The following is a 13,475-nucleotide window of genomic DNA, read 5'->3' as shown; positions in this document are numbered from 1 at the left end:
ATAGGAGGCTAGGTACGACAAATTTATTTTTATTGAAGCTATGAAGTTCGAAGATTCTTCCCGAAATTTCAGTACGAGACAATTACAATGGCCTGGTCTGAAATGTATCCACAATTTTCGGTATGCAAAAGTCATTTTAATAATATTAATGATAGTAATAATAATAATGATAATAATAATAATAATAATGATAATAATAATAATAATGATAATAATAATAATAATGATAATAATAATAATAATGATAATAATAATAATAATGATAATAATAATAATAATAACGATAATAATAATAATAATAATAATAATAATAATAATAATAATAATAATAATAATAATAATAATAATAATAATAATAATAATAATAAAAATAATAATAATAATAATAATAATAATAATGATAATAATAATAATAATAATAATAATAATACAGATTAATCTGTATACATGGCAACCCTGTTTCGCATGGCATATTTTCACACGACCCTATACTAGTATAAAGATGTGTTCAACATCATCACTTTCGCTTTCGCATTGCCGTTCGTAATTGAACGTGTTTCCATCTTGATGAATCTTTTGGTAGGAAATACTGAAAGTTTAATTAACTCTTTATGATTATCTGTGGCACTAAAAAGTGCCTTGAATTGTCACAATCAACAAGATCTGCATTTAGATCTGAGATGGTTCTCGTGTGTGTCTTGTTTCGGCAACAGTTGCTCAGAAAATGGTAGTGAAGCGACAAAATCTAACTAGTTCTTCATGATTATCTTTAGCACTGAAAAGTGCTTTGAATTGTCTGAAAAGCAGGGCTTTGAAATGTGCCTTGCTGGACTTTTTGGCTGCCTTTCTACCGGTTTTCGGTGCCATCGTGCTGACGGTGTCTCGTACGTTCAGAGTAGCTGCTTTAACTTAAATGACGCTATTTCTCACATCACATTTCATTTTATACCTGCTACTGGCAGCGGTGTACGGACAGCCCCTTTGCCAAAATTCCTTTTCCTGTTCACAGAATGGGAAACATTGAGACGACATAAAAGAGAGAGTTAGTAGAGCAGCAGCCAGTAATACTGAATTGATTGTCTAGCTGTAAACAGCATCTCATGGAAATTTTACGCAGAAACACGCACACAGGAGGAACAGTTAAGAGCAAGGCAAAGTCCCGCTCGAACCGTGCTGGTCTGCAGTTTCCATTTGGCAGAATCCATCGTTTGCTTCGGAAGGGAAACTACGCCGAGCGTGTCGGTGCTGGTGCACCGGTCTACTTGCGGCAGTGATGGAGTACTTGGCTGCCGAAGTGTTGGAATTGGCCCGTAACGCTGCCTGTGACAAAAAGAAAACGAAAATCATCCCTCGCCATCTGCAGCTGTCCATCCAACGACGAGGAGTTGAATAAAAACCCCATCAGGACGGCCACATCACTGTGATGAAGAAATATTTAAGATTGCTTTCAGTTTAGCCAGATCTGATGCCTGGAAAGTAGAATGCGCAAATCAAGTGGAAACCTTTGTTCTAACAATTTGTTTATTTTTGTTTTCGGCCGCATACTAAAGGATTCTCGACAAAACTATATATTGATCTGTATACGTTATACGGCAACACGGTTTCGCATGGCATTTTTGTATACTAGTATAAAGATGTGTTCAACATCATCACTTCCACTTTCGCATTGCCGTTCGTAATTGAATGTGTGGCGGTGCAAATTATTTTAACTTCTCGCGCGTGTCTTGTTTCGGCTACAGTTGCTCAGAAAATGGTAAGAAAGCGACATAATTCAACTAGTTCTTTATGATAATTTTTAGCACTGAAAAGTGCTTTGAATTGTCTGAAAAGCACTGAAAAATGCTTTGAATTTGCCTTGCTGGACTTTTTGGCTGCCTTTCTACCGGTTTTCGATTCCATCGTGCTGACGGTGTCTCGTAGTAGCTGCGGACAGCCCCTTTGCCAAAATTTCTTTTCCTGTTCGCAGAACGGGAAACAGTGAGACGACAGGTCCTCGATGTTGCTCTCGTGTGTGTCTTGTTTCGGGAACAGTTGCTCAGCAGATGGTAGGAAAAATGGACCACACAACTTTTATATGGATGCTCTTGTACAGAAGCAGACATCTCGCGTTCTGATTGGCTGGTGCTGTCATGGGTTAAATCAAATAGGGTTTTCAATAGTGTACTATTGAAAAACTTCAATGTTGTTCCAATACACGTTCAAGTTGAAAATTTTCGATTCTATTGGTAGTTAGATTATATAAATCCTTCCACAGATCACTGAGCTATGAGCTTTCAAAATACGAGAAAGGCAAACGCGCCTTATGAATTATCCTCTTTGATACTCGTTTATACCAAACATTTCAGAAAAGTTTAATTTTGAACTATTTGAGATCATGTCACACAACTGAAAATTTTATCATAAAATTGTGATCATATTTCCGATGGCATGTATCAAGAATTATGTTGATTCATTAGATACAACAGGAGATATTCACGATCAAAAACTTATCACTCTCTCAGAGGGTAAATTTTGAAAAGGCGCCCATAGTAAAGTAAGTCGTATTCAAGACAAAAATATTCAACAAAATTCTAGAAGCATAATATTGATGCGGATGCACAAAAGAAAAAGAAAGTTTTTTCAAGTTACCAGATATTTTTTTTTTGTTTTATGCATATTTTTGCTTGAAGAAAATATTTCTCCCGCACTTGGTTTCTTCTGACAATAAGTGCAATACACGGATTTTATAATAATATTAAATTATTCTTACAAGTTTTAAAAGTATGATTTTAAAATTCTTTTCGCTTCTCCATCAGCAATTGTTCGACATTCAAGCTTCCTAAAGTTCTTTGCGTCGTCTTACGATCACTGATTATCGCTTGTAAATAAAAAGTACACTCACAGCTCACATTATTTTTATACCAATTATTTTTTCGATGGGCTGACTGTAAATTTTTATGTATCAATGAAAATTATCAAAAATATTTCCATAATTCAGACTTGAATGTAGGATTTTAAATCCGTAGTAAACTGTTTTCGTTCAATCGCAAGTGGATCCTTCTCAGTTTTCACGACAGAAGATTTTTTTTACCCATCCCGAATGACTAGTCAATCCACTGTCCTGATGCTGGAGCAGTTGCAACTTTCCACGGAAAAAGGATTTTCCAGTCGGAAAGTACATTTTAATTATTCGCTTTTAAAATATTCGATCTGCAATTTGTTTTGCTTACATTTCTCAAAATGCAGTAACCAATGTTATGGTAACCAAGGGGCAAATCACTCTAAACTCTAGACAATCTCATACTAATAAACTCATTTCATTCCAAAATAATCTTCTCTAATCTCAATTAATCCCAACTAGTCTAGATAAGTTTGGGTAATTTTAAACTAATCCAACCTAGTTTTGCCTAATCTTGTTTGAAGTGTATCTGTCATTCGAGCTCGCAAAATAAAGTGTATGGCAAGTAAACAAAGAACGTTTTTAAGATGCTTTCTCAGGTAAATATATAAATATGGTAATATGGTAAAAAAGTACATCTGTCATTCGAGCTCTTGAAGAAAAAAAAACCCGATTTCGAAATATCGACTGTGTTTTGAATAAAAGGTAGCAATTCCTGGAACAGTTCGTGAAGCCATATCAAGCGACTCCCACCGACATCTGATCCGGTAGAATCATTCTAATAACGATGCTGGAATCAATCGTCATCGCGGAAGGAGAATAAATATACAACGGCAACAACTTGGAACAAATTGGACATCGTGGTATAATTTTCTATCACTGCTGATGCAATTCAATCATCAAGCTCAGTGGGACAACGAGACGAGACGCAGTTGACGGTCTAGTGTTTCCCTGTAGTAGTGATTTCAATCATGTTCAGAAATATTACGAATACGACAACTGTCTCGGATTTCAATAGTAAGACTTTGACTTTGACTCAACTTTGATCTAAACTATAAACTATTTGCAGATACAATCAGCCAGCATTTCGTACCCGAATAACCAAGCGGATCATAGCAGATGTACCAAACACAAAAGTAAGTAGCTGGACAAGCTTCATCTCTCACACAGATGTACTCGATATTCCTACAGAATTACCCGCCGATTTGGTTAAGGAAACGGTGTCCCTGTTTAAAACATGGATGGTAACAATGCAATTCCACAGCCGAAGTTCTATGAGGATTGCAGTTCAACAGCAATCAACATATTTAGAAGCAGCAACATACATATGTTACAGTAATAATAATAATAAGATTCCTGAGGTTTAGTAAATGTACAAATGAGGTTTAGTAAATATACATAGACCCGTTGAGGCATTCTCGCTGAGTGTGGAGAGTTGTACAACTAATCCTCCTACTAACGGTGTTCTATTGTTACTGTGTTGGATACAATAAATTTTTTATTTAGATTGTGTATTACTACATCGGAAATGCAAAGACCATTTATAATGAAATCGATATAATCATTCCCAATGGGTCAAAAGAACCAAAGGTAGATTTCTTGTGTTTATTTTCTCTTCTGTAATAACATCAATTTTCTACGTTTACAAATTTTATTGGAAATTTAGCGCAATTATAATTATGATGTAAGGTAAACTAACTTATTCTGTCTATTGGGAGTTCGTGTAATGAAATACAATAACTTTTACTTAAAACAAGACAACAATTTTAAATAAATTGACCTGCGTTGAGCAGTTGCATAAAGAAAAAAAAACAGAAAAAAAACAAATACTACGTTGACAGCTTCTTATGTCAAAATAATGATCTCGGCTAAACTTTTCTAATCCCATTTTAATCCAGCGAGATCCCTGTCAAACTTTTTTACTCCCGGTAAAAGTTGTTCGAGTTCAGACAAAGTTTAGAGTGATTTGCCCCTTGATGGTAACTGTTAATCAAAATCAATAATTTATCAATCTGAGTTGCCAGCTTCAACATTTTTTCAAGGGATTACGTTTTGACATTACCAGTTACTGAGGGGTAGTTAAATTTACGATACAGTTTTGATAGACGAGTGGCAGGTCGTGTCGTCGCTACGACTGTCGCTGTGGGCAGCTATGGCCCCTTCGTTTTTCGTTTCTTTTTTCGAATTACAGACATCATCCGTTTTAGCTGCAAGCAATTTCCTACAGTTGTGGCTCAAACCCACATTATTAGATCCGAATGGATTCCGAATCAATTCCGAATCGGCGAGAAATTTTCATTCGGAATTTCATGTGGAAATCATAATGGATTCCGAATCAATTCCAACTCCAGTGCAACAACCGATTCCGAATGAACCGGTTCGCCTACAACCGGTTGATTCGGAAATCATTCGGAATTGAGTGAGAAGATGCGGACTGAATTGTCAATTCGTCTTCTTCTTCTTCTTTCCTGATTTTGCACGTTTTCGTGCTGATTTTCAGTTTATTTTTAAACGAAAACATATTACTGAATATACAAATTTAAAACTTCATGTTTTTCGGATATACAGAACTAGTAAATAACCAGTTCTTCTTAGAATCCCAATATAAACTATTGAAATTAGCTGGAAATTAACAAAACGGCCTACCTTAGTCAGCATCATCCATTCCTCTAGCTGGAGTGTAGTGAAATGGCTTAAGTCGCTTAAATTTCACACTAACACATTCATAATATGAGCCAATATTCAATGACATTTATAATGTCACTGTCAATCAGGTTGATCGAGCTGCCAACTCAGGCGAAAATTCTAGCACTGAACCGATCGAGCACTGAAAAATCATGCAGTCGAGTAAGAATTCATTACGCATTCCGTCATTTCGATAATTAGGTTTTTTATCGTGACGACACAAATGAACAAGTATTCATCCTTGACAGTTCAGCGGTACTGTTTACAAACAAGTTTAAACAAAAATCGAAGAGCACATCTAAAACAATCATCTTTACACTTTGAACTGGTCACTTTTAATTAATAAATATCAAAAACGAACCGTATTCAATCGTGAACAAATGTTTTAAAACTTTATTTAGGCGATACGGACCGTAAATGGTCTGATCCAATTTGTCAATAAACAAACAAAAGAAATTTCTGTTTACAAACAGTACTGCTGGACTGTCAAAAAGTGTTCATCCGATTGAGGTTAGCAGTGACGGTAAAAAACCTAATGTGGGAATGACTTCTTGCAGTGATGGCAAACTCTGGTCTCTTTACCATTTTACCTTTTTTTATATATATAAAAAATAGGTATAGAATTCGCTCAAACTTTCGAAAAATTTTCCGAGGCCCGGAGGGCCGAATGTCATATACCAATCGATTCAGCTCGACGAACTGAGCAAATGTCTGTGTGTGTGTGTATGTGTGTGTGTGTCTGTATGTGTGTTGTCAACTAAGAGGTCGAGATCTCAGAGATGGCTGGACCGATTTTGATCAAACTAGTCGCAAATGAAAGGTCTCCCCGTCACCCAAAACGCTATTGAATGGTTTTGAGATCGGATGTTTACTTTTTGAGTTATGCGAAGTTTTATGTCAAATTTTTTTGACAGCATCTGTCACATTTGACCTTGAAAACAGAATATGTTTCCAGACTTAGATTGCGCTCGGTAATACCTATCCAACAAGCCATAGATTGTTAAAATCCGTCCATTTTTAACGGAGATATCGATATTTTTGTGTAAGCCTTATTCCAGTAGAAGGAATTTTGAGCGCTGTATGAAAAAGCAATGCTTGGGAGCAACATGAAACACGATTTTTTATACTGTTACATTGTTTCTAAGTACCAAAAAGACTGTGTACAGCATCCTTTTTTATGACAATTTGCCTCGGACCAATTTTAGCACGGTTCATTTTTGGCAACATAATCTTTCGAATATGGCATATGTAAACCAGATGATACCAGCATTATCGAGTTGGAAGTAATTCCATCATTATATTGATTTAAACTATTTACAGCAATAAATGCTGGAAGAACATGACTCCCATATACCATACGACTCAGTTCGTCGAGATCAGCAAATGCGTGTGTGACAAATAATTTCACTCATTTTTCTCGGAAATGGTTAAACCGTTTTCTACAAACTCAGATTCATATGAAAAGTCGTATACTCCCAAACAAGGTTCCTGAATTACGTTTGGATCCGACTTCTGATTGCGGAACCACAGGATGATATGTGAAACGAAATTAAAATAATGCAATTAATTTTTCTCGTAGATGGCTGAACCGATCTAAGATTCAAATGAAATCTAAGAATCATCTATGATTCAAATGAGAGGTCTTAAAATTCTATAAAACCTCTTACTTTTTAGTCAGACCCGACTTCTGGTTTAGAAAATGCAGGGTGATAGTATAAAAATGTCCATTTTACATAAATTAATGAGGTTTATCGGGTTTGCAGATTTGGATAGTCGATTACCAAATAAATTTATTTCAGTTTGAGCGGTATTCGTTTTTGGATTCGGAATGTACCCCCAAATTTTAATTCGCACTACAATTTCTCAAAGATGTCTACACACTGCTCAGGTGAATTTAACTGATTTCGGCTACACCGATTTTAGAATTCCGGTTCCAGTATCGAATCGATTCTCAAAGCTCAATCATTTTCTCAAAAAAGACCAAATCGAACTTCAAAAACAAATATTACAGAACTTAAGGTCCCATACAAAATCGGTGAATTTTGTCCGATTCTGGAATTACAGATGATGAGTTTCATGTCAATTGTTTGGCGTAATAATTTATGGCCATTCGAATCATTTTGGGCTATGCTAATTCCTGAATACCGGCTCTGGAAGTACCATAAATAATGACGAAAAACTCTAAAGTGGAACTTACTTCTTTAATGTTCTAGTTAAAAGAATACAACCTTTCACGTCGATGGTCCAATTATAAGAGACTCATCATTTTATTTCAATTCAGCATATCTACTTAATCGATACTTTTGACAGGTCTAACCTAAATCGATTTCAGGTTTAATCGATTACACACAAAACTATACTGTGTGTTATAAAGATAAACATTAGTTCAATACAATACCTTCTCTCTTAAGAATCTATGTACAATATTTTTACAACATATGAAACTATTTTGACAATATGAAATTACACTTAATTTCGAAAGCAAAATATCTAACTTATTATGTATAAACGAAATCGTTTTCTAAATTTCTCTTTTTTACTCGATTAGACCTTCTGAGTCTTTGTGTATTAGCACGATTGTTATCATATGCATCGTTCGAAGTATGACGTTTTCTTGTTATTGCTGCTTTCAATTTTACTGGATGTCTCTCACGTTTAGCTGGAGTAGGTGCCTCCCCAGTTGACTCGAATCCTTTGAAATCTTCTTCCTCTTCAGATATGCATCTAGTTCTCTTAGTTCCTCATCGTTCTTCCTGACTCGTAACACGAATCGCCACATTGCGTTTCTGTCCATCATAGATTGGCAACTTCATCTGCCCCCTGTGGGCCGAGACTATGTGAGCGCCGAGTGCAATCTGAAAGATATTGGTTGAAATTCTTTTAATGAAAATTGCTTCCAACCATCTAATCATTTCTAGTTTATTGGGATTTCTGTAGTAAACCTTGTCCCCTTGCTTTAGATTCGCAAAAATATCTGCTTTGTAGTCAATTGAATCTGAAATTTTCGTTTTGTTTGCTTTTGTCATTAAAGTTATGTTTCGTTTAGTATTGTCTAATTGATTCTTATACCTTTTTGTTGGATTAATCAAGTCTAATAACATTTTAGGTTTATAGCAAAACACTTTTTCTGATGGTGATTTTGTTTCCACCGTCAACACATTATTACGATAATTAAACAAAAAATAATTTAGTCTGTCTTCTAAATCCAGCTGGCGCATGTCTGGGTCTATGAGAAACTTTTTCAGCACATCTTTCACTACCCTTACTAAACGTTCGGCTTGACCATTGCTTTGTGGGTGATAAGGAGGACTTTTCAATACATGAACACCTTGTCTCTCTAAGAAATTTATGAACTGTTGTGAGTTGAAAGGTGGGCCGTTATCCGTTACCACTACGTCTGGTAATCCAAATCTTGCGAAAAAACTAGTAAACTTTTTTAACACTTTCTTTGAATCCGTTCCGTAAGGCATTACGTCGACCTCCAGCCATTTAGAGTAGCTATCCACTAATAATAAATAAACCTTTCTTTCGAAATAAAAAAAATCCGCATGTACTCTACTAAATGGTCTTAAAGTGGGCACCCAGTTATTAGTTTTATCTTGGTGAGAAACGACTTCCATCTTTGCACAAATATCGCAATGTTTTACATATTGTTCGATATCTTTGTTAATACCAACCCAGTATACACTCCTCCGAGCTTGTTGTTTCATTTTGATAATGCCAATATGATTTGAATGTAAAAGCTTTAATATCCTATCTTTTAAAGATATTGGAATAACAACACGACTTTGAAAAAGTAAGCAACCGTCAACCCTCTCTAAGTTATCTGCTTGCGAATAAATATTTCTGAAACTTTTATCTAGCCGTTCAGGCCAACCGTTTTGTAAATAATCCGAGACTTGCCTCAAAAATTTATCTTTGCTTGTCTCTTCAGCAAGTATTGAAAAATCTAGAGGGAGATTGGATGAGAAATTTATACTATTAATACCACTATCATCATTATAAGGTACTTCAGGTGACAAGGGAAACCTTGAACAAAAGTCAGCATTTGCGTTTTCCTTTGATGTTCTATATAAAATGTCAAAGTCATATATTGCTAAATCCATAATGAACCTTTGTAACCTTGTTACAAATATTGAGTTCTTACCGGCCTTCCCAAAAATTCCTAAAAGTGGTTTATGATCCGTGAAGATTGTGAACTTTTTGCCGAACAAGAATTTATGAAACTTCTTCACCGTTGATACTATTGCCAACGCTTCTAAATGCAAAATGGGATATGATCTTTGAGCCGGATTAAGAGAAAATGATGTGAATGATATTGGTTTTTCTTCTCCATTGATTATGTGAGCTATGACCCCTCCTAGCCCGTATGAAGAGGCATCTGCCGATACTATAATCGGTTTATGTGGGTCATAGAAGGTTAAAATATTTGCATTAAGCAAATGCCTTTTGCAACACTCAAACGCTTTATCACAGATTGAATCCCACACAAATTTTGAACCTTTTTTTAATAACCCATATAACGGATTCAGTATTGATGAAAGATTTGGCAAAAACTTACTGTAATAATTTATTAGCCCCAGGAAGGATTTCAGTTCTGTAACACAACTTGGCGTTTTAGCATTCCTGATTGTATCAACTTTCTGAGGATCCGGTGAAAGTCCTTCACCTGAGATAACATGCCCAAGATATGGAAGCCTATTAAAGAAAAATTTACATTTTTTGAAATTTACTTTTACGTTAGCTTGCGCTAATCTGTCCAAAACAATTTCTAATCTATTTTTGCAATCCTCTAAATTTTTCCCTGCTATTAACACATCGTCTAAATAGCCATATACATAATCAAGCCCTTTCAAAATACTGTCCATAAATTGCTGAAAAATGGCAGCGCTTGAAGAAGCTCCCTGAGGGAGTCGATTGTAAGTAAAAAGTCCTTTCAAAGTATTAATGACAACAAATTGCCTAGATTTCTTGGACAATTTGATTTGTGTATAGGCTGCAGTTAAATCCAGAGAACAAAACACACTACAACCGGCCAAGGAAGCAAACACATCTTGTGCTGTAGGCAAAGGATATGTGTTTGGGATTAAAACTTTGTTTAAGGAGACCTTACAGTCGATTACTAAACGAATATTGCCGTCTTTTTTCATAACAGCTATTACGGGAGAAGCCCATAAACTTGTCTTAATGGGTGTTATAATCCCATTTTTTTGCAATGCTTCTAACTCCTCTAGTAATTTTTCCCGTAATCTGTACGGCACTTCGTACGCTTTTCTGAAAATCGGTTCATTTTCCCTTAGAACTAAATCGGCTTCATAGCCCTTAATAGGAGAAGAAAAATCATCGTCAAATATACCGCCATATTTATATTGCAAAGAGCGTATAATTTCGTCTTCAGCAATACTCGTACATTTATTCTTAATGGAAAAAACACCACAAAGTTGATTCCTCCAATCATAGAATAAAATATCCAACCAATTTCTTCCCAACAGAGGGAAGAAATGGTGCTCGCTATTCAAAATTATCAACTCTAATTGTCTCTTTTCATTATCAAGTAAAACTGCAACCAAAACTTTACCAAAAACATCCAAAGTTGAACCGTTAATCACTACCAACTTTTTACTACTTTTTTCTATTGGAATATGACTCAATTTCTTGAGATAATCAATTTTGCTTATCACTGACACAGCCGACCCACTGTCAATTTCCATCTTAAATATTTGATTTTCAATATTCACATTAAGGAGACAAGGTTCGCTAACTCTGTTAACAGATCGAATCATATTGGTATGATAATCACCTGATTCCTCCTCACTAGTTGTGTCGTAATCAAGTTTTAGTCTTTTGAAGTAGTCGTGGACTTTATCAGTCTTCGGAATGTCCTCTACAAATTTCACCGAATTTCTCTGGCTGTTTTTAAAACGATAACAATTTTTTTGAATATGCCCTTTCATATCGCAAAAGTGGCACACAAAATTAGCATATCTTCCCCTACTAGTTGACCTACGATATGAACTCGATTTCTCTCTGTTGAATTTCCTCCTATAATCATCTTCATTTCTACTTCTGCTTCTTGACCTATTATCTCTATTTTCCATATACTGACCATTTCTTTCATCCCGACGACCTAAACGATAGCGGACTGAGTTTACATTAGTTCCCTGATTGATTACTTGCACTGTAGAGGAAGCCATTTCTTTATTTTTTATGATCTTTTCCGCTTTCCTCAAAGTCAAATCATCCTCCTGCACTAAACGTTCCAATACATTTGAGTCATGCACTCCAAAAACTAATTGATCTCTAATAGCTGAGTCCCTAAACTCACCAAAATCACATTGTTCCGCCAATAATTTTACTCCTAAAATAAAATTTTCACCCGATTCACTTGGTCCTTGTACCCGACGTCTGAATTTTAATCTCAAAATGATGTCAGATTCAATTTTATCATACCGCTCTCTTAATTTTTTCGTAACGTCTGCGAAAGTTAACGTTTTTAAGTCTGTCGCTGGGTACAAAAGTTTTAACTCGTCGAATACCGTCATGCCGCAAAAACTCATGAAAATGTCTTTCTTGCGACCATCTTCCACATTATTGCAAGAAAAAAAATAATCCAATCTTTCTATGTAATTGGAAAAAGATGTTCCCGGAACATATGGATCAATGGTACCAATCAGAGCCATTCTTCTGCTTAAATTCTCAATCGCTATGTGTACAATTTTCACTATTATCTGATAATATAAGTAAGTAGAAAAAATAACGTACCTTTAAGAACAATTTTGATCCCAGTTTCAATTCTGTCTTTTTTATATCTTCAATCTATATTTTCCGTATAACGTTAAACTTCTCCTCTATAGCATACGTGACACCTAAATGCGCCAGCACGTGAAATCAGCGTCGCTTTCGACCAGCTGTACAGAACAATAACGAACAAAGGATTTCAATTAAAACAATGCGTTTAATACAACAGCAAAAACAATGAACTTTTTTATAAAATATGAATTGATAATGGACTGTTTTATTACTTTTTGTTGGGTAACTTACTTCTTTAATTACAGCGATTGTCCGTTTTACCCCACTCCAGCAATCCAGACTCCTTCTCTGATTGTGTCCGTCCAATTTTATCAACTCGTCGCCACTTTAATGTTCTAGTTAAAAGAATACAACCTTTCACGTCGATGGTCCAATTATAAGAGACTCATCATTTTATTTCAATTCAGCATATCTACTTAATCGATACTTTTGACAGGTCTAACCTAAATCGATTTCAGGTTTAATCGATTACACACAAAACTATACTGTGTGTTATAAAGATAAACATTAGTTCAATACAACTTCGACATCTCATGGAATGTTCAATCGATTGTCACACGCTAAGATTGAAATTCGATATGTTTTGCAGTTTCGGCATTACAGGGTAATGAGTGATTAAAATCTCAATTTGCCGTTTAAAACGACGATAATTAAAATAATGTCATGAGAACTAAAACACCGAAAAATATCCATGCAAAAACACATGCGTATTGATAAAAAAAGGTATCATCTCACTGCTAGGTGGATTAATCACGTTTTTTGTTTTATATTTCGCTGTTCGCATCGCCTTCTTGAATTTTATCTTCGCATTTGATTGCTCGATTCGACGTTGAAATTCGTCCATTTGCTTTTCCTTTACAAAATCTAGAAATATGTCATCGTCTAATCTTGAGTCGAGAGCAGAAACGATAGTATCAAATGACGGTGGTAAACTACGAAGCAGCATGCAAATTTTTGTATTTTTGTCCAAATCCATACCAGCAGCACTGATGCGATCGAATGTTTCATCTATAATCATCAAATGCTGTTCTAGATCACTGTTTTCTAGCAAGTTGAATGCGCAAAGTTTCCTCAGCAAGCTCACACGTACTAATCTGGGAGT

At 35.3% G+C, this 13,475-nt stretch overlaps 2 long non-coding RNA genes across 3 annotated transcripts; one reads left to right on the top strand and one right to left on the bottom strand.

The window, feature by feature from the left end:
* The first annotated feature begins 3,314 nt into the window (after positions 1–3,314).
* On the top strand, positions 3,315–4,411 carry LOC131430218 (uncharacterized). 2 transcript variants are annotated; one of them, XR_009229500.1, is made up of 3 exons: positions 3,315–3,477; positions 3,538–3,895; positions 3,948–4,411. It is a non-coding gene; the product is annotated as an uncharacterized LOC131430218 (long non-coding RNA). The 2 variants fall into 2 exon arrangements; XR_009229499.1 differs by having other exon boundaries at positions 3,316–3,477; positions 3,529–3,895.
* Positions 4,412–7,886: 3,475 nt separating this feature from the next.
* LOC131431642 (uncharacterized) lies at positions 7,887–12,837 on the bottom strand. The gene is made up of 3 exons (XR_009229705.1): positions 12,605–12,837; positions 12,326–12,471; positions 7,887–8,418 (listed from the first exon to the last, which is right to left on the bottom strand). It is a non-coding gene; the product is annotated as an uncharacterized LOC131431642 (long non-coding RNA).
* Between the last annotated feature and the right edge of the window lie 638 nt (positions 12,838–13,475).

Source organism: Malaya genurostris, chromosome 2 (genome assembly GCF_030247185.1).
Source record: "Malaya genurostris strain Urasoe2022 chromosome 2, Malgen_1.1, whole genome shotgun sequence".
Taxonomy (NCBI): Eukaryota; Metazoa; Arthropoda; class Insecta; order Diptera; family Culicidae; genus Malaya; species Malaya genurostris.
This window is presented reverse-complemented; position numbering and strand designations above follow the sequence as displayed.